The 23,734-nt window shown below is 36.1% G+C and overlaps 1 protein-coding gene and 1 non-coding gene across 4 annotated transcripts in view; both read right to left on the bottom strand.

Moving 5' to 3' along the window:
* CDH18 (cadherin 18) overlaps positions 1 to 23,734 on the bottom strand; it is a 603,216-nt gene that overhangs the window by 124,193 nt on the left and 455,289 nt on the right. The window lies entirely within an intron of this gene.
* On the bottom strand, positions 23,290 to 23,373 carry TRNAE-UUC. Its single transcript has one exon. It is a non-coding gene; the product is annotated as a tRNA-Glu (tRNA).

Genomic DNA, 23,734 nt, shown 5'->3' with positions numbered 1-23,734 from the left:
TTAGTCCAAGAGGTTCATACAGCTCAACATGTAAATCAGCTAACCAAAAATGTGTCTCATGCCCTAGCTATTCAAGAAATCATAATTCTAGGGGCGCCTGAGTGGCTCAGTCAGTTAAGCGTCCGACTACGGCTCAGGTCATGATCTCACAGTTGGTGGGTTCGAGTCTCATGTCAGGCTCTGTGCTGACTGCCAGCTCAGAGCCTGGAGCCTGTTTCGGATTCTGTGTCTCCCTCTCTCTCTGACCCTCCCCTGCTCACGCTGTCTCTCTCTCAGAAATAAATAAAGCATTAAAACAAAAAAAGAAATCATAAGACTAGACACAAAGGTAAATGCACTTGAAGAGGCAATTCCATGTATTGAAAATGAACTAAAATCTTTAAAGGTATGGCTGGCTCTCCAGCGCCATAAAGCATATAACTGGAAAACCAAGTCTTGCCCAGAGACAAATAGCCTAACTTAGAGAGAAGGAACAGATAAGAGCAGAACATAAGTTACCACATATACCTTTGCTAACTGATGATGTATAGCAGCCCCTTCCCTAAGGCCTACATTCCACAAACACCTTCCCTTCCCCTGGCAGCTGTGATGAGGGTGGATAAGAGTATCTACAAACCTATGACTTAATCTGAGTGTTATTAAAATGTGAACCCCCTGTTATTTTCTTAGTTACTCAACCTCACTATAATTGGGGCAGTTCTGCAAGAAGACTTCTGTAAAACCTGTTTCTGTACATTTTCCCAAAACATCTTATCACAGAGAACTATCCATTGTAAAAGTTCCATTTTCTGATGCCGTGTTAACACTTGACCTATAAATAAAGACACCAAAACCGACAGGGCAGAGATGCCTGCCTGGTGATCAGAAAGAATCTCAGGGTTCTCTCCCTCCCTCCCTCACCGACACTGTCCATCTTTTGGGGACCCCTGGGCCCGGCCAGAGATGGACTCCAGCATTCCTTCCTGCTCCTTGATCCCTCTTACCCTGCAGAAGACTTCTGTACATCTCCAACTACCCAGTATTATCATGGATCTTCGCGTTTTATTCTACCATCATGGATGAACAATTGTTTGTCCATGTTGGTGAACATCTGAATAGATATTTAATCATTATTAAATTATTTTCATAAACATTGTGATTTGATAAATTTACTAGAAAATATAAACAATGTTGAAAGAAGATAGGAAAAAAAAGGCAAGCATCCTTTCCCAATAATTTGAGAAATTTTAAAAAAAGAAAAATAAGTAGTAATCATAACTTACTTTCCATTCTCAATGCTTAGTTTTGAGAACATATACTTTGAATAAGTATACGCACACATATATACACATACATATTGATTCTGCTTTACTTTTACTCAGGCTGCTATATTTTATTTTCTTTTATTTATTCATTTTTATTTCATATTTTTGAGAGAGAGACAGAGACAGAGTGCAAGCAGGGCAGAGGCAGAGACAGAGGGAGACACAGAATCTGAAGCAGGATCCACGCTTGGAGCTGACAGCACAGAGCCCGTTGCAAGGCTCAAACCTATGAACCCTGGGATCATGACCTGATCTGAATTAGGATGCTTAACCAACTGAGCCACGCAGGCTCCCCTCAGGCTGCTACATTTTAAAAGAGAGAAAACATTAAGCAAAATTACTTTAAAAAATCAAATATGAGTTAAATGTGAAGCTACCTACTCAAAGTGGTTTTATGTGCCGGTTTTCCCAAGTCATTTTCAGAATATCCCTGTTTTTGCTTACCTATTAAAACACTCCCTTTCCTTCTAAGCACTGTACCAGCTTGGGTGATCAATTACTCAGTCAGCCTAATATTTACAATGTTGCTAGTGGCTTTCAAATTTGACTCTGATTCAACATTACCTTGAGATTGCCTGAAAGGATACATTCCTTGGCCCTAGGGTCACTGATTTTGTGATTTGGAGTGGGGTCTGGCCTACTCACAGCTGTCATTGACCGCTGCATTAGTGTGCTTTGGCTGTCATGAAAAGATACCATAGACTCAGTAGCTCAAGCCTTAGAGACTTATTTCACACATTTTTAGGGGCCAGGAAGATCAAGGTGTCAGTTTCCTGGTAAGAGCTCTCTTCCTGGCTTGCAGGCAGCTGCCTTCTCACTGTGTCTTCACATGTCTTCCCTTCAGTTTGTGCACAGGGAGAAAGAAAAAGAGAAAGATTGCTCTATTCTGCTTCTTTTAAATCCACTAATCCTGTCTGAAGAGACATGACCACCCTCATGACATAATATAAACCTAATTACCTTAAAATTTTTTAAATGTTTATTTACTTATTTACAACAGGGGTCCCTGTTGGGAGCTAGAATTTAAACATAATGAAGGGGGGGAGGGTTGTACAAAATCATTCCATCAATGATTTAAAAATTTGGGCCTCATACAGGGAGACAAAAGAGGCAGACCATTTCAGATAGGTAGGTGACAGATTTTTTTGTTTTTGTTTTAATGTTCATTTATGTTCATTTATTTTATTTAGGGGGGAGGCGCACAAGCAAGTTGAGAAGAGGGACAAAGAGAGAGGAGAGAAAGAATTCCAAGTAGCCTCTACATTGTCAACACGGAGCCCGATGTGTAGTTCAATCCTATGAACCATGAGATTATGATGTGAGCAGAAATCGAGTCTACACTCAACAGACTGAGCCACCCAGGCACCCCAGAAGGTGGAAGTTTTAATAAGCAAAGGGACTTACATATAAGACTCATCTTGGGATTCTGTAGGATGAATATATATATATATATATATATATATATATATATATATATATCTCCATACCCACCCACCAGTATCTTTTCTAAACATTTATATAGAGAACTTACCTGGGTTCAGTCACATATATGATCTAGATAGTCTCAACAGCACATTGCTCTTTCAAAGCTGCTTTCTTAAAAACTATTTCGAAACTGGAAATGGTGGGTGGAAATCCTATTCCAAGGACAAGGAAAAGAGTGAGGAGCCTCTGATTGCCTGGGTTCAGTTTGTGGGTCACCTGGAGGTCCCATTCTCTCAATGACCACCCTCAATGGCCATAATAACCCCTACACGTGAGTCCAATGCGTATGGGTCCAGGCCACTTTGAAAAGACAAAAGATGAAGTGTGACCATTATGTATTTACACATTTCTTTACTTTTTATCTCCATCTTGTCATGCCAATAAATGAATATACATATGGGAATACATACATGCACACAGACGACAACTAATATGCAGTGGTAATATTCATTTTCCAAAACTGTGGAGGTTACTCTCTTGTTGAAGGCTTGGATAAACTATATTTACACAGTCCAGTGTGAAATGATATTTGTTTGTTTGGCTTTTTCTGCGATGTATCCATCTACTTGATGATTGTACTGTAACTTACTTTTGCCTTCCAAATAAATTTAAGAAGGACATACTTACCTATAACAAGGCCTTTTCTTTAGGTAAAATTTTATTTATTTATTTATTTATTTATTTATTTATTTATTTATTTTTAAATAGTTTTTATTTATTTCTAGGAGAGAGAGAGAGAGAGAGACAGTGTGAGCAGGGGAGGGTCAGAGAGAGAGGGAGACACAGACTCTGAAATGGGCTCCAGGCTCTGAGCTGGCAGTCAGCCCAGAGCCCGACGCAGGGCTCGAACCCACAAACTGCGAGATCATGACCTAAGCGAAAGTCGGATGCTTAACCAACTAAGCCACCCAGGCGCCCCCACTTTAGGTAAAATTTTAAAGACAAAATATACAGAACAGCTAAATTACCTAAAATTATTTTACTGTTCGATTTTTTAAAAGTAAACTCTCTTCTTTCAATGCACGCTAGGTAACTGGCAATGGCATATTCTGAACGTCAGTTGGATAAGCTTCACTAGCAATGTTTACTTCAAAAATTTTAACTGGAAATGTTGCCTCTTATTCTCTTGTGATGCTGGGTTGAATCAACAGGATGTGATTACCCTTGTATCATTTTGTTTTGTTTCTTATTACCTTCCTGGGTAAACGACTGCAGGTGCCCCGCTGCCTGCAAATTACCTTCTGACTACTGCTTCCCAATCACCGTGATATGTAGGGGCTTGTAACTGGGAATTACTCTCTGTTGAATACAAGTTCATAACATTGAAAACTCATCTGTGGTTATAAGTATTACTTATTGAACCCGACTCACTGGCCTACCATATGTTTTTGTTCCCTGACGGAGGATATTCCTATATAGCAATATATTCTCCAAAATGTTTTCTTGCATTTTTTATCCACTAAAAAGAATTTAAGATGCAAATGTACAAATCTCGTTCATTAGCAAATACTACAAAAGACTGCAAAATAAAATTCCTACAAGTTAAAACAAATAAACCAGCATGCACATTCAAATCTCTACAGAAACACCCATGGTCCGTATTCGCACTTATTAAGAGAAAGAGATGAGTTTTCTTCCATGTTTAAACTACCATGAGCACTTTGACTCTATAGAATGTTTTCTTAATTTGCTCAATTGCTCATTCATTCAAAATCTATTATATCATTATTTAACATATATTAAAATATACTGGAGTCCCAATGTTTTGTGAATGTGGCACAAGAGCACTTTAGTAACAAAATTACATAGAATGTCAATTATTATGTAACTTTAAGGAAGCCACCTCTGATCTACTGAATCAGAATCCAGGGGAGTGGGTCCAAATATCAGTATTTATGGCACTTTCCTTCTGTGATTCTCATGAATCGTCAAATTGAGATATCCACCTAGAGTTGAGAAGACAAGATATCTGTCCTCAAGATGCTCATTATTTCATTGGAATATCTGTTTCTTAAAATAATATGAATATGGAGAGATTTGGAAATGTCTAGCAGTTTCATTAGTCATCTTTTACATGATGACATTTCAAATCTTGGCAGTAATCATTGATCCTTCTAACTTCCTGTCTGTAGTGTTCTAGGTATCTGGAAGGTTCTTTATGTTTGCTATTTCACCGCGGTTTGTTTCAATATTTAGTATACTATATACTGCTACATATTCTGAATTTTCCCTCTTGACTTTGTAAGGATAATGTGCCTTCCATAATTTCTCATCTGCATTGATATTGAACCTATATGTATCCGTTAGCAACGCAGTTCCAGAAATCTATTTTCTTCATTCCTCACCAATTCAAAACATGTTGAATGTGTTTCTGCTCTATTTAAAATGTGAGATCCAGAAACACAAAAGACAGAGATTATGACATTAGAATGTTATGATTCGGGTATTTACTGATAGGGAAATAGGTATCCAAATCTGGAAAGTTAAGTAATACAGAAAATATATTTTATTAAATGGCAAACGAAACCCAGACTTCACAGTCTTCACACTCCAAAATAGAGGAGTATGACCAAAGAGTACTTTATGGCAGAATGGAATGTTTGTAGGTTACGGAAAGGTATGTGTAGTAGGATTGCCATGGAAAGGTGTGTGACATGAACAAAGTGAGGATATTCAATGTGTGTAGCTACAGAGATTGGATTTATTAGAAAATGCTAAGAGAATGGTAGAGATTAGGTACCCAGTGATTCTAATACTCTGACATGTCTCTACTTTGCTCCTCATGTGACTGGTAGTAGTGAATAGTTTTGTTGCTGTTCCTCTAAAGTCAAGACGGACTAAGCTTCACTACTTGTCAGATGTTATTACTGGCTGTGGCTGAGCAGATGCAAAGTTATCTCTAGAGCTACATTTCCCACATTTGAGACTCTAAAGTGCCAATGGGTAATGGATTAACCTCCGATATTTATTTATATTTTTATTATAGAATTGATTTTATTTTTAAAGAAAAATATATATTAAACACTGGCATCCTAGAATTAAAAACAAAACCCCTTGACATATTTAGCCCCAAGCTATGACTCATGGAATTAACAACTATAAATTCATGAAGGAAGACATTTTTATGCTTTAGTAGGAAGATTCAATTTTTCCTCCTCTATATTTTTCTCTTCCTACCACTAAAATTGATGGTGAAGCATTTTATTTCTCCTGAGGAAAAAAGGACGAAGAATTCACCTGTTTTGAGTATGGATTTAGGCTCTCCTCTCAGGTACATATATCTCACATATTTTTCCCATACGCCCCATGAGAGAAAAAGCTCAAAGCTTAAAAAACTTCTCCCTAGACCAGAAGCTTATAAAACTTTAAATATGACCCAGGACTTGCTGACATTAAAAACCTAATGTTACAGTGACATTATTTCAAGGAATTTACTTTGTGGAGTCTGTAGGAGAGGCTTGATCTGTTTTGAAAGACAGGAAGAGAGGGCAGAGAGGAGGAGAAAGGGAGAGAGAGAAGAGAGAGGAATATCATACAAAAGTAAGTGTTACCATCTCTGTGGATTTAGAGTCATAAATCAGATAGATTTAATGAGAATATAATTGTATTGATTTATCATCAAAGATACTTCTCATTTTTAATGATTTTGAATTTTCTCTTTTCCCACTTTGTTTATTTTTATGTCTGTTATTGGTGTTTCAATGTAATCTATAACTTTATAAGATCAGTCTTGCTAGTTAATATATTTAATAACCATACCAATAAGATCATAGGGCTACCAGGGCATTTGTGAAAGCCAAATAGTTTGTGTATTTTCAGGCTTTCAGCATGACTACTCCATTTACCAAAAATGTAATGAGGGGCACCTGGGTGGCTCAGTCGGTTAAGCGTCCGACTTCAGCTCAGGTCATGATATCGTGGTTCATGGGGTTGCGTCCTCCATCAGGCTCTGTGCTGACAACTAGCTCAGAGCCGGGGCCTGCTTTGGATTCTGTGTCTCCCTCTCTCTGACCCTCCCCTGCTCACGCTGTCTCTATCTCTCTCTGTCAAAAATAAATTTAAAAAACATTAAAAAACATTTTAAAATGTAATGAGACAGCACTATATGGAGAGAATAAACTATGGATTTAAAAAACTATCTGGGGATAAATTTCAATGGAGATGATGATAATGATGGAGCTACAGGCAGTTATAAAGTGTTTATCAAGCATTATGAATAATGCTTTATGTTGATCATCACAGTAGATTCTCACATCAACTGTCTATGGTAGTCATTCATATTATCCTATTTAAAAAAAAAAAAAAAGGATTATAAGAATAGGAAGGGTAAGAAAACTGCCCAAGGACAGGTAGGTATAAGATAGCCAACATTTAATCCTTACGATTAGAATTCAGAGTCAGCTGTCACAATCACTTTCCTCTGATTTTCTGATTTCTTTTGAGTAAATCAGAGAAAATGCTGCAAAGAGGCTGAAATGGATTTTGGAAAGATGTCTGCATCTTGCAAATGAATTTCAGAAGCAATTTCTGGTTGCCTGGCCCTAGCTGGATTCTAATAGCATTGGAATCCAAGTTCTGAATAAAAGCAAGAAGATGTCAGACAAAGTGGATAATTCTGGGTAACTGAAAGATGGAACTCCCAAGCTAAGGACTGAGTCTTTTGAACAACAGATGAAAAGTGGTTAACATAGAAACCAAAGATTCATCTTTTTCCAAGTGGCCATTACCTGTTTATGTTCTGCTTTTTGCAGGGAATCAAATACCAATATCTAAACAGTGGTGAACTATGATTGATTTGATGAATACAATACAATGGAAGTCACTTTATTGCATTTTATGCCCTGGACTTAAAAGTGGTGAAAATTTTGACCTTGGTCTTTGAGAGCCCTAAGCTATCATGTAAGTAGTTTAGCTACCCATCCCAGAGACTCCATAGAGAAGCCCTGAGTTAGGAAGGATAACAAATCATAGGGCACCTGGGTGGCTCACTCAGTTAAGCTGACTGAGTTGAGCCCCACATTGGGTTCTGTGCTGATGGCTCAGAGCCTCAGCCTGCTTCAGATTCTGTGTCTCCCTTTCTGTCTGCCCCTCCCCACTTCCACTCTGTCCCACTCTCTCTCAAAAATAAATAGACATTAAAAAAGTTTTCAAAAACCCTCTAAAAAAAAAAAAAAGGACAATGGATCTGTAGGAGCTCCTCCAGCTTTCCCCACTGAGGCATTAGGCAAATTAGACACATCTTTAAATATCCACACAAGTCCACATGCCAACTGAATGCGCCCACGCAACCAGGCCAATGCTACATGATCAAGGAATTGCCCAGATAAGCCCTGCTAAACCTCCTGATTTCCAAAATCACTGTTATTTTGAAAACTGTGGGTTTTAGGGTAGTTTGAAACACGGCGAGGACATTCAGATTTGGAATATACACATACGCAGATATATATATATATGCACACACATATGCGCATGCATACATATGCACACACATATAATACATGCATACACACATTTATTACTCGTAGTTTGGATTCTAGATCTACCAACACTATTAAATCAAGATTACATATTTCCTCAATATTATTTTTTCTTCCTTACCTTTCTCTCTCTCTCCCACCTACTCACCCAACACTTCTCCCCAGAGTTGGAGTGCATATAAATGTAAATAAACATAAACACACACATTTCAAATATGTCTGCTATGGTGCAGGTAGATATATAAGTCTAGGTAAAAATACCATTTGAAGAAAAAGAGAAACTGACACCCATATAATTGATATCCACTGAACACATAGGTTATAACTCATATAAATAATGAAGTTTTAAGATTCTTATCATCTGGAAAGTTGCATGTTATGGAGAGTAATATTATTTATGATATTAATGAGACTTTATTATTTTATTATTATTATTTTGTTTTCTTTAAGAGGGAGAGCATAGGCGTGAGGGAGAGGGACAGAGAGAGAAAGAGGGAGAGAGAGAAAGAAAGAGGGAGAGAGAGAAAAAGAGAGAGAGAGAGAGAGAGAGAGAGAGAGAATGTTAAGCAGACTCCATGCTCAGTCCCCAAGAGGGGCTCAGTTCCCCAAGAGGGACTCAGTCCCACAGCCTGGGATCATGACCTGAGCCATAATCAAGAATAGGACACTCGGGGCACCTGGGTGGCTCAGTTGGTTAAGTGCCCAACTTCAGTTCAGGTCATGATCTCATGATTGATGGGTTCCAGCCCCACGTTGGACTCTGTGCTGACAGCTTAGAGCCTGAAGCCTGCTTCGGATTCTGTGTCTCCCTCTCTCTCTGACCCTCTTCCACTCACACTGTCTCTCTCTCTCAAAAATAAATACACGTTAAAAAAAGAAAAAAAAAAGAATAGGACACTTAACTGAGCCATTCAGGTGCCCCATTTAAGAGATTTTTTTAATCAAGATAATTAGAAATAAAATTTCAAAGTCTTATAATATTAGATAAAAATACTTTATTACTAAATATTGAATGCTTGTGGAAATATTCTAACCTAAATAGAAATGCATTTTCTTGGAAAATAATGATGAAATAATAATTTTAAAATATACTAAGAAGTACTAAGTATGATTATCTCAAAATAGCTTATTCATATTATTTATAAAAAATGGATGGCCTCAAAACGGATATACAAATAAGAAATATTAAGTTTATCATGTAGATATATTATGCTTGTTAAAACATTGGCATAGTTTTTTTTTCTGCTTCTTATTTTCTCTATGTTTTATTTTTTTCTTAGTTTTTCTTTATGAGGCTTAAAACAAATTTAAAAATTAAGATTCTCTATGTATGATTTTTTTGGGTGTAGTTACCATTTAAGAAAGAGTATTTAATATTGCTATACTGAAAACTTTTGAAATATTTGTTAACTATATTTAAAGCCATTATTTAAGAAAAATACTAAAACATTGCTTTATAAATATATACATATATACCAATGACTGTCTAGTTCTATTAGTAATGGTATAGTTGACAATATAGGTCTATAAGTAACTCAAAATTGATGATTTCTCTATAGTATCGATTTAAGTATTACACAAACTGCTTTCTTGATTTTAAAAAGAAAACTTCATTTTAAGAGTATGATTTTATGATGCGTTATATCATACTCTAATAATTGAAAAAGGCATTGTTGGGGTGCGTGGGTAGTTCAGTTGGTTAAATGTCTGACTTTAGCTTGGGTCATGATCTCTCAGTTCATGGTTTGTGCCCTGCATCCAGCTCAGAGGCTGGAGCCTGCTTCGGATTCTGTGTCTCGCCCTTTCTCCTCTCCACTCCCCACTTGTTCTCTGTCTCTCTCTGTCTCTCTGTCTCTCTGTCTCTCTATCCAAAATAAATATTAAAAAATATAATAAAAAATAGGGGCACCTGGGTAGCTCAGTCGGTTAAACGATCGACTTTGGCTCAGGTCATGATCTCATGGTTCGTGGGTTTGATCCCCATGCCCCATGACGGGCTCTGTGCTAACAGCTAGCTTGGAGCCTGGAGCCTGATTCAGATTCTGGGTCCCCCTCTCTCTCTGACCCTCCCCTGCTCGCTCTGTCTCTCTTTCTCTTTCTCAAACATAAATAAAACATTAAAAAAATTTAAAAAATAAAAGGCATTGTCATTTTCAATAAGATGTTTATGACATGCATGCTATACGTATGGATATGTATGTATGCACGTATATTATAAACACATTTTATATATGTCACATATAACACATATGGAATACTGAAGCAAATTCATATATCTAATCACTAAAATAATCTTTAAGATTTCAAGAGTATACATATGTATATGTTTATTTTCGTTGGCACATAATCTAACAGTGAATCCTTAAGACACTGGTGTACAATTCATATTGCTTTTACACTTTTAAATATAAGTCTAACATGAAAACATAACAAATTAATCATGTAACCGTGCCACTGCCTATATTTTCCTGCAACTTTATGAATGGTAAGGGGGTAGCATGTTTGACAATATTTGGAGGAAGATATTATAATGATTGTGTAAATTTGACTAAGAATTCAATTGTAGATGTCTAATTTGCATTAATTTATAGATAAATTTATTATTAATTAGTAATTGATGAGTACACATTGTGACTCCAGGATCACTGAGAGGCAATATGGTAAGATCATGTGAATAGGGAAACAAGTTATGAATATCCCTTACAAACACAGAAGCAAGTCACATGAAGTAACTCAAAGAAACATGAACGTTTTATAGAAAGAATTTTATTCCTGGGAAAGAAGTTTCCTCATGTGTTAAAGCTTCATCTGTCCACATTCTTGAATGGTTCAAGTGAGCAGTAATAGTAGGCAGGGCACAGTCTTACCATCTTAGATGTAAGTGATGTAGTAAGTTAATCTGGTAAAATGTTTAACCAGCAGCTAAATGATAATAACAGCATGTACAACACAGCAGGATAGGTACTGTATTCTAATTTAAATGGTATTCACAAAATACTTGAGTGCTTGTTGAAGTATGTAAATACAAAATGCTGTTGCTTGTACTGTGTGATGGAAAAATGACAGGATTTACTACCTTTCGATAACTTGAGGCATGGAAGCTGGATCCATCAATATATGTGTAGGTATTTGGTCTTTTGATAAAGAAAGTAAACAGAAAGCCCTAAACACATGAAAGATGATGCTAGAAAGATTTTTCTTATATGGTTTGTAGAATGGGGCTTTTAGTCTGTATCTGAGTATTTTTCTTGGAAGGGATTCCTAGGCAAGAAAAATGTAGCTAAGGAGTAAACATTAAAAAACTTTTTTTATTCTCTCAGGCTATACAATTTTACTGTGTTTTCTTAATATTTGGATTCATGGAGTAAAATGTTGTTGATGGGTGAAATTGCAACCATGGTAAAGGAAAAAAATGATTAAAAAGTGATAAATATGTCATGTTGTTGATTGCTGAGTATATTGGATAATTTGACATGTTGCTCAAAAAAGGAATTTGTGTTAATAAGATCTATTGAGAATCTGCTCCACAGTAGAAAAAACACAACTGAAAGACAGCATCCCGCATATGTTGGGTATAGTTATGAACCACCAAACAGTAAAAACAGACAGCTAAAATAGAAAGTTTCCACCAAATGTTAACTTTTACTCTATTTCTCCAGTGATCTTTAGATCATAAACTGGTAGATTAGTGAAAGCTAACAGGTACTGGAATTCTTAGAGCTCTCCATATGTGTACTGTGAAAGGTGTAAACACCTCTTCAGTCTTTGCACAACATGCTATATAGTATCTGTCATCTAAAAAATGAGAAGTATACAGAACCTGAATTTATGCAAATTCTTATAACCAAATCTCTGAAAAGAGGTATCTATCTATAGTAGAAAATAGTGACTGAAGTGAGGATTTGGGCATGGGATATTTATTAGGGATCAATGGTGAAGGAAGGAAACCTGCACAGAGGAAGTTATTAGTCTGGGATGCATATCCAGCAAAGTTTAGGCTAACACAGAAGGGATATACTGCCTGAATATCCAGCCTTTATCCATCCAGACTTTATACATCCCACCTCACTTAGTCACTAAATGACAGTGTCCTGGAAATACATGACTTCAGCAAGGTGTCTATCAACACTTGAAATTGATCTTGAAGGAGCTCACAGCTGGGGGTAGGGAGTGGAACACATTTCCCAGCCTGGATGCAAGTCCTTCCTCAAAGGGGACTCAGCATCAAGCAGCTGTGTCTACCAAACAGTAACCTTACTTTGTTTCCCCTAATTTGTAGTGGAAACTCCCCCAGTCTTTACTGATGCTATATACTACACTGAAAATACTCATGTGACCTTGCCTGTAAGAGTTCTTTTGTTGCCACATCTATTGGATAATGTCTGCTCTCCTCTTTCCATCAGCAAACTGGCCACAGTATACTATCCCTATGTTTTTCAAAGACTTCATTTGTCTTGTCTTCCTCAATTTTACTCACTTGTGTTTATATTGCCATCACACTCATTTACTTATTGTTATACTAACTTACTTATTAATTTTGACAACGATTTGTCCTTTCCACTAGAATAAAAGCTCTACAAGGTCGAGGATTTTTATTCGTTATGTTTTCATGGCTGTGCCCTGATTGCTTTAAACAATCCCCAACCCATAGCTGCCCTTAATGAATATTAGCTGAATGAGCAGAATGCTTCAAAACCCACAGAAATGCATCAGAGCATCAAGCTTTGAATTTAGAATAATACTAGGCAAGATATAAAACAAATAAAGGTACTAAATTTAATTTACCTCCTTTGAATATTAAATATCTAAACTTGCCAGGGCTGCTGTAACAAAGTGGCACAAACTGAGAAGCTTAAAAGCAAAAATTTTCTGGGCACCTGGATGGTTCAGTCAGTTAAGCATCCAACTCTTGATTTCAGCTCCAGTCCTGATCTCACAGTTGGTAAGATCAAGGCCCACATAGGGCTCCATGAACCTGCTTGGGATTCTCTCTCTCCCTTGCTGTCTTCCCTTCCCCTGCTCACTCTTGCTCCTTTCAAAAATAAATACATAAACTCTGAGAAAGATATTTACTGTTTCACAGTTATAGAAGCTAAAAGTCTAAAATCAAGGTATTGATAAAATCAGTTCCTTCGGAGGTCTGTAAGGGCTGGATATGTTCTAGGCCTTTCTCTTTAGCTTGTAAATTGCCATTTTCATGCTCACATGGCATTGTCCCTGCATTGTCACATCCTGTTTTCTGTGAGAGTATCTCCATGTCCAAATATTCCCTTTTCATAAGAATATTAGTAATGTTTTATCATGGGTCGTCCTAAGACCTCAATTTAACCTGATTACCTCTCTAAAGACCTTATCTATCTGTAAATGAGGCCATATTCTGAGGAACTGGGGGTTAGGAATCCAATATATAAATTTGGGAGTGTGGTAATTCAACCTAGGACACTAAGCAAAAAGTAGATCACTCCAAGAAAAAAATAAATATATATGGAATATGTAAACCGGTTCTTTGAGCCTATACTAGTGAAATTCTTTAAGCAAATCCATAAGAGATAGTTTGAACAAAAGGGATTGGTGAAGGTACCCTAAGATAAGAACACAAGATATGAAAATGTAAGTAAAAGAATCTGGTGTCCAAGTAAGATGGAGATGGAGAAGAACCTTTGTGATGGCAGTCTGAGAGATCTAATGGTGGAGATTATACAAGCATGTGGCCATAAAGAGTGTCTTTGGACTGATTCCTTTATCCCTTTATCTATAAAGCCAGTCATTCCTCCAACTAGTAGTTGTAAATGCCCACTGGAATCCAGCACTGTCCTAGCGACATACAAAATCATTGCCTTCATAAAGCTTACATTCTAGAGAAGGCAGATTAGTGAAAAAAAATAAAAAAAAGCAAGATAATTACCTACATTATATGTAGTGGATTAAATTGTGTTGATTGCTGGGAGGATGTGTGTGTGTGTGTGTGTGTGTGTGTGTGTGTGTGTGTGTGAAGCATCTAGTTTGGGCTTACTATGTTAATGAGGACTGTAATAGTAGTGTGTTGAAGTTAGCTAGGACTAGATCACAAGAATAGATTGTTAAAATTTCAAGAATTTGAGAAGTTAGTTAGTAAATATAACCATTGCTAAAAAATTAAATTTACAATTTCAGCATCCTATTTAAAAAGTGATAAATACTGAAACTCATCACTTTCTAATTTAATTACTGTATTTTACTATTATTTGTGCTCTTGACGTTATTTATGTCTGTTTTATCTACATTGCTGAAATCCTATAGAATGATGTGATACTGTTCATCCTTTCCCAGCTCCATATTCTGTGGTGTCATCTAAGCAATTTGAAAATCACTGACAGTGGAAGTATTTTCACCATGGAATTCAGCAATGCTACTAACTCAAGGTTTCATTTACTGAATTAGTGATTGTCTAGACATGAGAAACTCAAGGAGAAAGAATAAAAAAGCATATTAAAGTCACATTTGTAACAATTACACTCTGGATAATATAACAAGTTGATAAAATACTTTAATGAAAACTTAGAAAAAAGTATTCATATAACTGATGAAAAAGGGAAGTTCACACAGACATCCTTCATCTACACATTAATGTAAACAAAAATATTAACCAATACCCAAACCAGAACTAAACCTATTTGTCAAAGACCTAAGCAACTTCTTTGTTGAATCAGCATTATTTGTTGTAAGTTTTTTGTCAATATTCATTGAATTGCAACAATAGATTGTGAATGGATGCAAAGGTTTGACAAAAATCAATGCAAGCATTCTGTTAGAATCAATTAGGCTATGTGGAATTTACAATAAAGTGTAATGCATATTTTATAACTGTAAATTGGATGATACATGTCTTTTATACAGTAAAATGACAATAAACATACATACTTATATAAATGCATATATATTTCTATTTATTAAATACCTACTAGCATACCACTGACTCCTAGGAATAAATAGACTTGAAAGAGGTGAGAGAAAAGAAATCCAGGCAAAAGGAATAACATGTGCAAATGTTCTAATGTGGGTGCTCTCTAGCTGATTGGAGGGAAATTTGCCAAACCTGCCTCTCTAAAGCAAAAAGAACAAAATGAGTCGAGATCAGAATGACATGTTGGGCCAGATTATTTAGAGACATACACATTATTATTGTAAGGCCTTCAACTCTGGGCATAAATGAGATGGGAAGCCATTGGAAGGCTTTGACCAAAACCATGACATGGTCTGATCTATTTTAATGTGATTGTTTTGGTTGCTGTGTTGGGAAAAGACTGTGTAGAAGAAGGGTGGAATTAAGCTGGGAGGTTAAGAGATATTTACACTAAAGTCAGCTAAAATGTAAGTGAAGAGATATCGTTGGACAAGGGGTATACCGTGAAGGTAGTGTTTGCTGATTAGAGAGATTTGTTAGTATGAAAGCAAAACCGGAATGGAGTATAACCCAAGATTTTCGGACTAAATACAAAAAACTGCCAAGACAATGTGTGGGAAGTGGTTGGAGTTCAGGAATTTGATACTAGACTTGCTCTGTGATATGCGTCCAAGAAACCAGGCAGAGATGTTCATTTGGCACATAGAATGTTGGTGTTCAGAGGAGCAGTCCAGACTAGCCTTATTAATGTGGTCAGCATAATTATAGAATGTAAAGTCATTACGCATGATGGAATTACAAAGGAATGAGTGTATAGAAGAAACTCAAATAGGCCAGAGAGTTTGGCAGAAAAAAAACAGAAGTAACACATAACCAGTAATCATTGAGGAAGGAAACCAAGAGAATGTAACATCCTACGAAAGTATTTCAAATAACAGAATCTAATCCCATGTGACAAATGCTGTTGCTAAGTCAAGACTGATGTGATCTGAGCAGAGTAGGAAATGAATTGAAATCAGGGACATCATAATGAGAAACATGGTGATCAGATCTAAACTTAACCGTAGATATGAAATGAAGAAAAGGATATGTGAGACATTTTGGAGTAATTTTTTTTTTTAAGGATAAGACAACTGATTGGATGTAGAGTATAAGGGAAGGGGAGTAATTCAAATATCACTTGATTCTTTGGCTTAAAAAGTGGGGTCAGTGACAAATCTCTCTACAAGATTAGAAGTAGAACATAAAGATCAGTGAAGAGAGTGTTAATTCATGGCTATATTGACTTTTATGTGCTTAAGAGCTATCTATGTGAAAAAGACTGATGAGTAGTTGAATGCATTCAGTAGAAAGGTCTGGGTTGGCAAGTCAGGATAATAGTGATAGTTATAAAAAGATGAATAGATATAAACTCACTCTTGCCCAACACAATGAAAAGACTGCCACTTATTACAATTAATGGCCTAAATTGCTCTCTATTGAGTCTTCATTCCTTGCATTTTATACTAACATTTTAATAATCAGTACAGAAAAAACATTTTATTAAAAAACAGGCAGGGGGGCCTGGGTGGCTTAGTCGGTTAAGCGTCCGACTTTCGCTTAGGTCATGATTTCGCGGTTCGTGGGTTCGAGCCCCGCGTCGGGCTCTGTGCTGACTGCCAGCTCAGAGCCTGGAGCCTGTTTCAGTCTGTGACTCTGACCTGTGAGTCTCTGACCCTCCCCTGCTCACGCTGTCTCTCTCTCTCTCTCCTAGAAATAAATAAAACATAAAAAAAAATAAAAAATAAAAAAAATAAAAAACAGGCAAATGAGATAAAAATCAACGGATCTAACTTTAATGCATATAAAACAATAAAAGACTATTTTAACTGAATATAACATTGTTCTGTTTCTTCTATAAATATGACTATTAGATGGACAAAATTAGCAGAATTACTCCTTTATGTTAGCAAGATGTGAGTCTGGTTTAAACAGAAAGTATGAAAACAGCAGGAATATACTGAATTTTTCTCAACCATATTTGGAGGATTTTTGCACAATATAGGGATTATTTAGAGACTCTTAGAAAAGTAGACAACATGTCCCAAAAGTAGAAGAAAAAAGTTATGATGAAAAACTAATTTAAGAAAGGGAGGTAGATTATTTTTTTTAATTACTCACTTAAACAATCCATCTACTTCCCACCTCTGCCCTTTATGTATTAGTTGTCAAAGTGGCCCTTGTCAAGCTATATCTTATGCAAAACCTGCCAATTAGAATTAATATATCTAAACTCTGCCCTATTGTAGCTTTCTATATTCCATTAAATAGCATACAGGGTTAGGAGGAATCCATTGTGTGTTTTTTTTGTTGTTGTTGTTCGTTTTTGTTTTTGGTTTTTTTTTTTTTTTTGGTTTGTTTGTTTTTTGGCTTGTGCATGTATATGTGTTTTGTTTTCTGTGTGCAGCTAAGAATGCTTCCATGTTGTGAAGTGGACCAGGATCTTACAGCTTGGAAGGAGCTAGTTTCTATTTATCATCCCAAAATATTTCTTCAAGCATAACTTGCCATTCAACAGCTTTTCATTTTGTTTCTTAGCAGGGGGACAAGATCAAACAAAATTAAAACTAAATAATAAACAAACAAACAAATAAATAAATGAACTAAGCACCTAAGGCAGCCTAGAAAGAAAGTAGAAAATGCTGCATTAATCATTATAATGTACTACAGACTGAATATAAAGATCTGGTTCCATGAAAATATTTGGGAATTCTCTGTATAGAGTTATTTAACATTTGAAGAATGATTTATATTAGAGAACAAGATATAATCAGAAGATGATATGGAATAAGAATTGAACTAGGGAGGCAATTAACATGGCAAATGATGGCTGAGGAAGAAATACTAAATGAGTCATTGATTTAGTTATTCAGAGACTTTTTCTATTAAAACAAACCCAGAAATCATATCACTTTTGTTGATTTAGCACCTTTCACTGCTTATTTTAATGCCGTTCACTCTTAGGGTTCCAGAGAACCTATAAATGTCTTTCCACTGATTCAAGTACCATTTATCAAAGTTACAGCATGAGCTCACTAGGCAAGAGTTTACACATCTTGCTTTGATTTCCCTTCCAGAAATCATTCTAAAAGGAATTAACTAAAGAGAGAGCACAAAATGTGAGCACAGGTAAGCCCGAGATGCTTAATGTATATAGATAATTGAGATGGTGTATCAAGTTAGGATTTTGAGACATTCTCTGTTAATTCAGAAGGAGCAGAGTAATATACATGAACATAACTCTTTTTTTATTCCTTCTTTATATTATTAGAGATCCAAAATGATTATACATATATATAAATATATATGTGTATGTATATATATACACACATATATATATATACACTTATATATATATATACACTTATATATATATACACTTATATATATAAGTGTATATAAGGAAATATATATATTTCCTTTGTAGTAACCTTAGCAAGTGCAGTGAACCAACCAGCCATTTCTCAAACTCTGAGGCTATTTTCAGATTATAGGCTGGGTCAAGAAACTTTACAATATGCCAGAAAAACATTCAGAGCTTTGTTGGAGGACTTCAGAAAAAAATGAAGACAAGATAACATTGTCTTTTTGAAGTACTGAACAGATAAAGATAGCAATCATCCATTACAACATTTAAAATCATTAAGAGAGGGGTGCCTAGGTGGCTCAGTAGGTTAAGTTTCCAACTTTGGCTCAGGTCATGATGTCTCAGTTCATGAGTCTGAATCCAGCATTGGTCTCTGTGCTGACAGCTCGGAGCCTGGAAGCCTGCTTCAGATTCTGTGTCTCCCTCTCTCTGTCCCTCTCCTGCTCATGCTCTGTCTCTCTGTCTCTCTCTGTTTCTTTCTCTCTCTCTCAAACATTTAAAAAATAAATAGAAACATAAAATCACTCAGAGATAGTAAGTACCACATGTTGTTACTATCATTAAAATTTGTATTTGTAATGGACTATTTTAAAAATATCTTGCACTCAGACATAAAAAAGAATGAAATCTTGTCATTTGCAGCAACATGGGGGACCTTAAGAGCATTATGCTAAGTGAAATAAATCCGAGAGAGACAAATACAAAGTGATTTTGTATATTTGTAGAACCTAAAATCAAAAAACAAAACCAAAAACCTCATAGATACGGATATCGGTATCTATAGATACCTCATAGATATTGGTTTCTCGAGATAAGAATTAAGGAGTTGGTGAAATGGGAGAAGGAGGTTGAAAGGTAAAAACTTCTAGTTATAAAATAAATAAGTCACGGAGGTGTAATGCACAGCTTGGTGACTTAGTTTTACTGTGTTTCATACTTGAAATGGGTATTTCATATTTACTAAGGGTAGATCTTAATAAATCTCATCACAAGAAAAAAATTTTAACAATGTAAGGTGACAGATGCCACCTAGACTTACTGACAGTAAGTCATCATTTCACAATGTATGTAGTTGAGTTATTATGTTGTACAGATAAAAGTTATATAATATGTCGATTATACCTCAATAAAAATTTTCTTATTCCCTTTAATATTTTAAAAAATTTACTGTTACTTTTATTTTCTATTTTAAACTCCACTTTTTGATCACCATTTGCATGCTTCAGCCTTTGGGTTTTCCTCTTAGCTATAGTTGTAAACTAATTTGCAAAACTGACATTCTTACTTTGGTAATATAGTGTGGTTGAGGGTCTAGGGGTCTTAAATTAATTGCCTATGTTTTTGGTTCCACTATTTCCTTGCCTAGCTTTCCTCAGCTGTAACATGGACACAATGCTAAATATTTTGTTCTACTAATGTCAAGTTATGTTAGTTAAGTCATGAAAACATTTACCGCAATGTCTATTGCATAGTAAATTCTCCGTATAGTTGTCATCTACATTTTTTTAAGAAAAGGCATTTCTGTTTTTTAGTTTTTTAAAAAATGGGCATATGTTTGGGTTTTTTTCCTGAAGCAAATATGCAAGTCAGAAACTTCACAGTTCAAGAAGTGTTCTCTGATTTGCATTTTCCCTCCAGAGAATTTAGAACCCTGAGGTATTTGTTTCTTTGGCAGCGGCACAGGCAGTATCTGAATCCAAAGGTTTGCATTTTTTTTTATTTGCAATTCCAATTACAAATGTATTTCTTAACCATGTTTTCTATAGGTTTTTATCCCAGTGTCCAGTTATTTTCCCTTCATTCTTTCTGATTTTATTTTTGATGATTGCAAAGCCTTTGTGCTACTTCCAAACCCAGGGTTCTTTCCTTTAACCCTAACTATATCGGCCGGCCTTTATTACACACGGTCATGAGTCTGAGTTCGCTCAGGTATGTGCATATATATATAATCATGAATCCCCTCCATGTGCTGAGTATAATGTTAAATATAATTTTTGCAGCTATCTCACTTAATCATCTTACTTACTCACTTACTTTGGTTCTTTCTTACCAAAATTTAGCTTTATAGAATGCTTAAAAATCTACTATTTTCCATCTTTTCTTTTTCATTTGGGCACCACCATTGAGGTGAAGAAGATGAACTTGACTCTATGTTTCACACCCTTCCTGGATCTGTAGTTGTATGCCTTCCTTGGAAGCACGGTACCTATACCTCTGTGCGCATTCTCCAGCTGACTGCTGTCTGATTCACAGTAGTCTGCAAAGATTGCTCTGACTGCTGGATGTCTCTAAGTTGAGAATACAGCGATGTCCCAAGTAGTGGCCAAGGCAGTGTATTCATTTATGCTGTATTAATTGGTCTCCAGTGTGCATACCTAGCTCCTTGCCCTAAAGAAAATACAAAATTCCTATGTGTCCTGGTCTCTGTGATATCTCTTTACTCTATAGTACATTATATATTGCCTTCAGATTTTACGCTGCATCACTGCCATCAAACAGAATTAATAACGAGGCAAAGATATCAGCTAAATCTCTGTCAACAGATATTAAATGCAGCCTATTTCCTCCGATTATATTTTGCATGTTAATACAACCAAATTCTGACAAATTACAAATCACCAAAATAATTCAGTTAATTCCTTCAGTGAAGCAATCAATTCAGGGAGCACTGATTACATTATCACTTATGAAATACTTAGAACAAAAACAGAGAAGAGTCCTGAAGCAGATACACACACATATTAAATAGCGTGACTTTTTGAACATTAAATAATGGCATGAGTTCAATCTAGATTGCTTCAAACACTGTTTTAAAAATGTATTTAGAGAATGAGGTGTTGAACGGTGGGATATCCCCTAATTAATATTTAAATTATATTCTGGCTACTGAATCATGTAGGTTCTTATAGAAATGAGTGTGAAGACCCTGGATAGAATTATACTGTTCTATTAACTTCCCACTTGTACCTTGGAAATGTTGGTCAAATTCAAGATAAGTTCTTTTTCCCTGAGGTATTCTTATAATGGCACGTAGGAATTTAAGCTAAAGGAAAGGATTTCTCTCATCTACTATCATATTAACACTATTTCTCCAGAACTATTTATAATGCATGAAAGTATAAGCTTATAAAGAGCTGTATTTTGAAACATAACAATACCATTATCTCATACAGCAAGATGATGTTTTCTTTTTTCTTTTTTTCTTTTTTTTTTCCCTATTTCTTCACGAGAAATCTAGGCAGTACTGAAAACAACATATTGATTAAAAACATGGGCTCTGAATACAGACTAAATAGAGTCCAAATCCCATTGTCACTGATTAACAATGTGGCTTTAAGGAAATTAATTCTCTATGACTCAGTTTCCTCCTTTAGAAAATGTGGGTTCTGACTGTTTATCTTGAGGGAAGTCTGTTGTAATGGTTAAAAAAAATAGAGCAGGTGCAAAGCACTTAGAAAGCTGCCTAGAAAATCATAAGTGAAAGCATAGGCAAAAATTAGTATTGTTCTTACTGCTTTTATCATATTACATGTGTCAGGATGACCAGATAATACAATACGTTTATGGGAAATATTCTCTCACAGAAGATGTTTGGATGAACACTGCTCTCACAATTTTTTAGTATTTCAAAGTTACCAAGCTTTGCAACATTGTGTATTTTCAACTCAAAATGGACCTATGAGGTGAGAGAATATGATATTTCTGCATGACTCCTAATTTGTTGATGAGGACGAAGGAACAAAATATCACAAACTCATCTGATTAGCTAAAAAGAATTCAGCGATTTGTTTTTCTAGAGCAAATGAATAAATGCAGCATGTTCCGTACTATGTAACCAGAAATGCCTAACAGTGTTTTATGTTTTACTATAATCAATATAATCAACTGTTTTTTTCAATATATATTTATTGTTTAATATTTTGTAATGTTTTATTTATTTCTGAGAGAGAGAGAGACAGTGTGAGCAGGGGAGGGTCAGAGAAAGAGGAAGACACAGAATCCAAAGCAGGCTCCAGGCTCTCAGCTGTCAGCACAGAGCCCAATACGGGCTCAAAGCTACAAACTGAGAGATCATGACCTGAGCCGAAGTCAGACGCTTAACTGACTGAGCCACCCTCCACCCCTATTTTTGGGAGTAAGAAAGAGAAACAGAACATGAGCTGGGAAGGGACAGAAAGAGAGGGTGACAGAGAATCAGAAGCAGGCTCCAGGCTCTGAGCTGTCAGAACAAAGCCAGATGCTGGGCTGGACCTCAACGAACCCTGAGATCATGACGTGAGCCGAAATCTGACGTTTAACCTACTGAGCCACCAAGATACACCAAAAGCAACTAACTGTTTTGACATAAGAATATCAGATCTCTATACTGATGTTTTTCTTTACGTGATTTTTCTTAGATTATGTAAAAATAAAATTTACATATGCAAATGCATATGGGAACTCTAGAAATTGTCTTCTAGGTTGAATTTTCATGTCAATGAGGTTGCTCTTGTGGTTTTTATTTTTATTTATTTATTGATGTACTGATGGTGATGATGATGATGATGATTTTAAGGAACCACTCCTAGAAAACCACAAGAATCGAGAGATGTCTGTCAAACTCTTAATGCTTTATTTATTTCTCGGAGAGAGAGAGAGAGAGAGAGACAACGTGAGCAGGGGAGGGTCAGAGACTCACAGGTCAGAGTCACAGACTGAAACAGGCTCCAGGCTCTGAGCTGGCAGTCAGCACAGAGCCCGACGCGGGGCTTGAACCCACGACCGCGAGATCACGACCTAAGTGAAAGTCAGACGCTTAACCGACTAAGCCACCCAGGCGCCCCTAAAGTGTCTGTCAAACTTTTAATAATACAGTCCATCATCTTTGGAAGTTGTTTTGATGGTTGGAAATGTATATGGGATGTGGAAGTTAAATCTAATTAATAAGTGGTTTAGGTAAATGATTATTTTTTAATTATTTTTATTAAAAATTAACATTTATTTATTTTTAGAGACAGAGAGAGACAGAGCACAAGCAGAGGAGGGATAGAGAGAGAGGCAAACACAGAATCCAAAGCAGGCGTCAGGCCCTGTGCTGAAGCCTGACGCGGGGCTCAAACTCATGAACGGTGAGATCATGACCAGCGGCAATCAGATGCTTAACCAACTGAGCCATCTAGGCACCCCAGTGATTTAGGTA

The sequence above is a fragment of the Hyaena hyaena genome, unplaced genomic scaffold (genome assembly GCF_003009895.1).
Source record: "Hyaena hyaena isolate Hyena2069 unplaced genomic scaffold, ASM300989v1 scaffold_843, whole genome shotgun sequence".
Lineage (NCBI taxonomy): Eukaryota > Metazoa > Chordata > Mammalia > Carnivora > Hyaenidae > Hyaena > Hyaena hyaena.
This window is presented reverse-complemented; position numbering and strand designations above follow the sequence as displayed.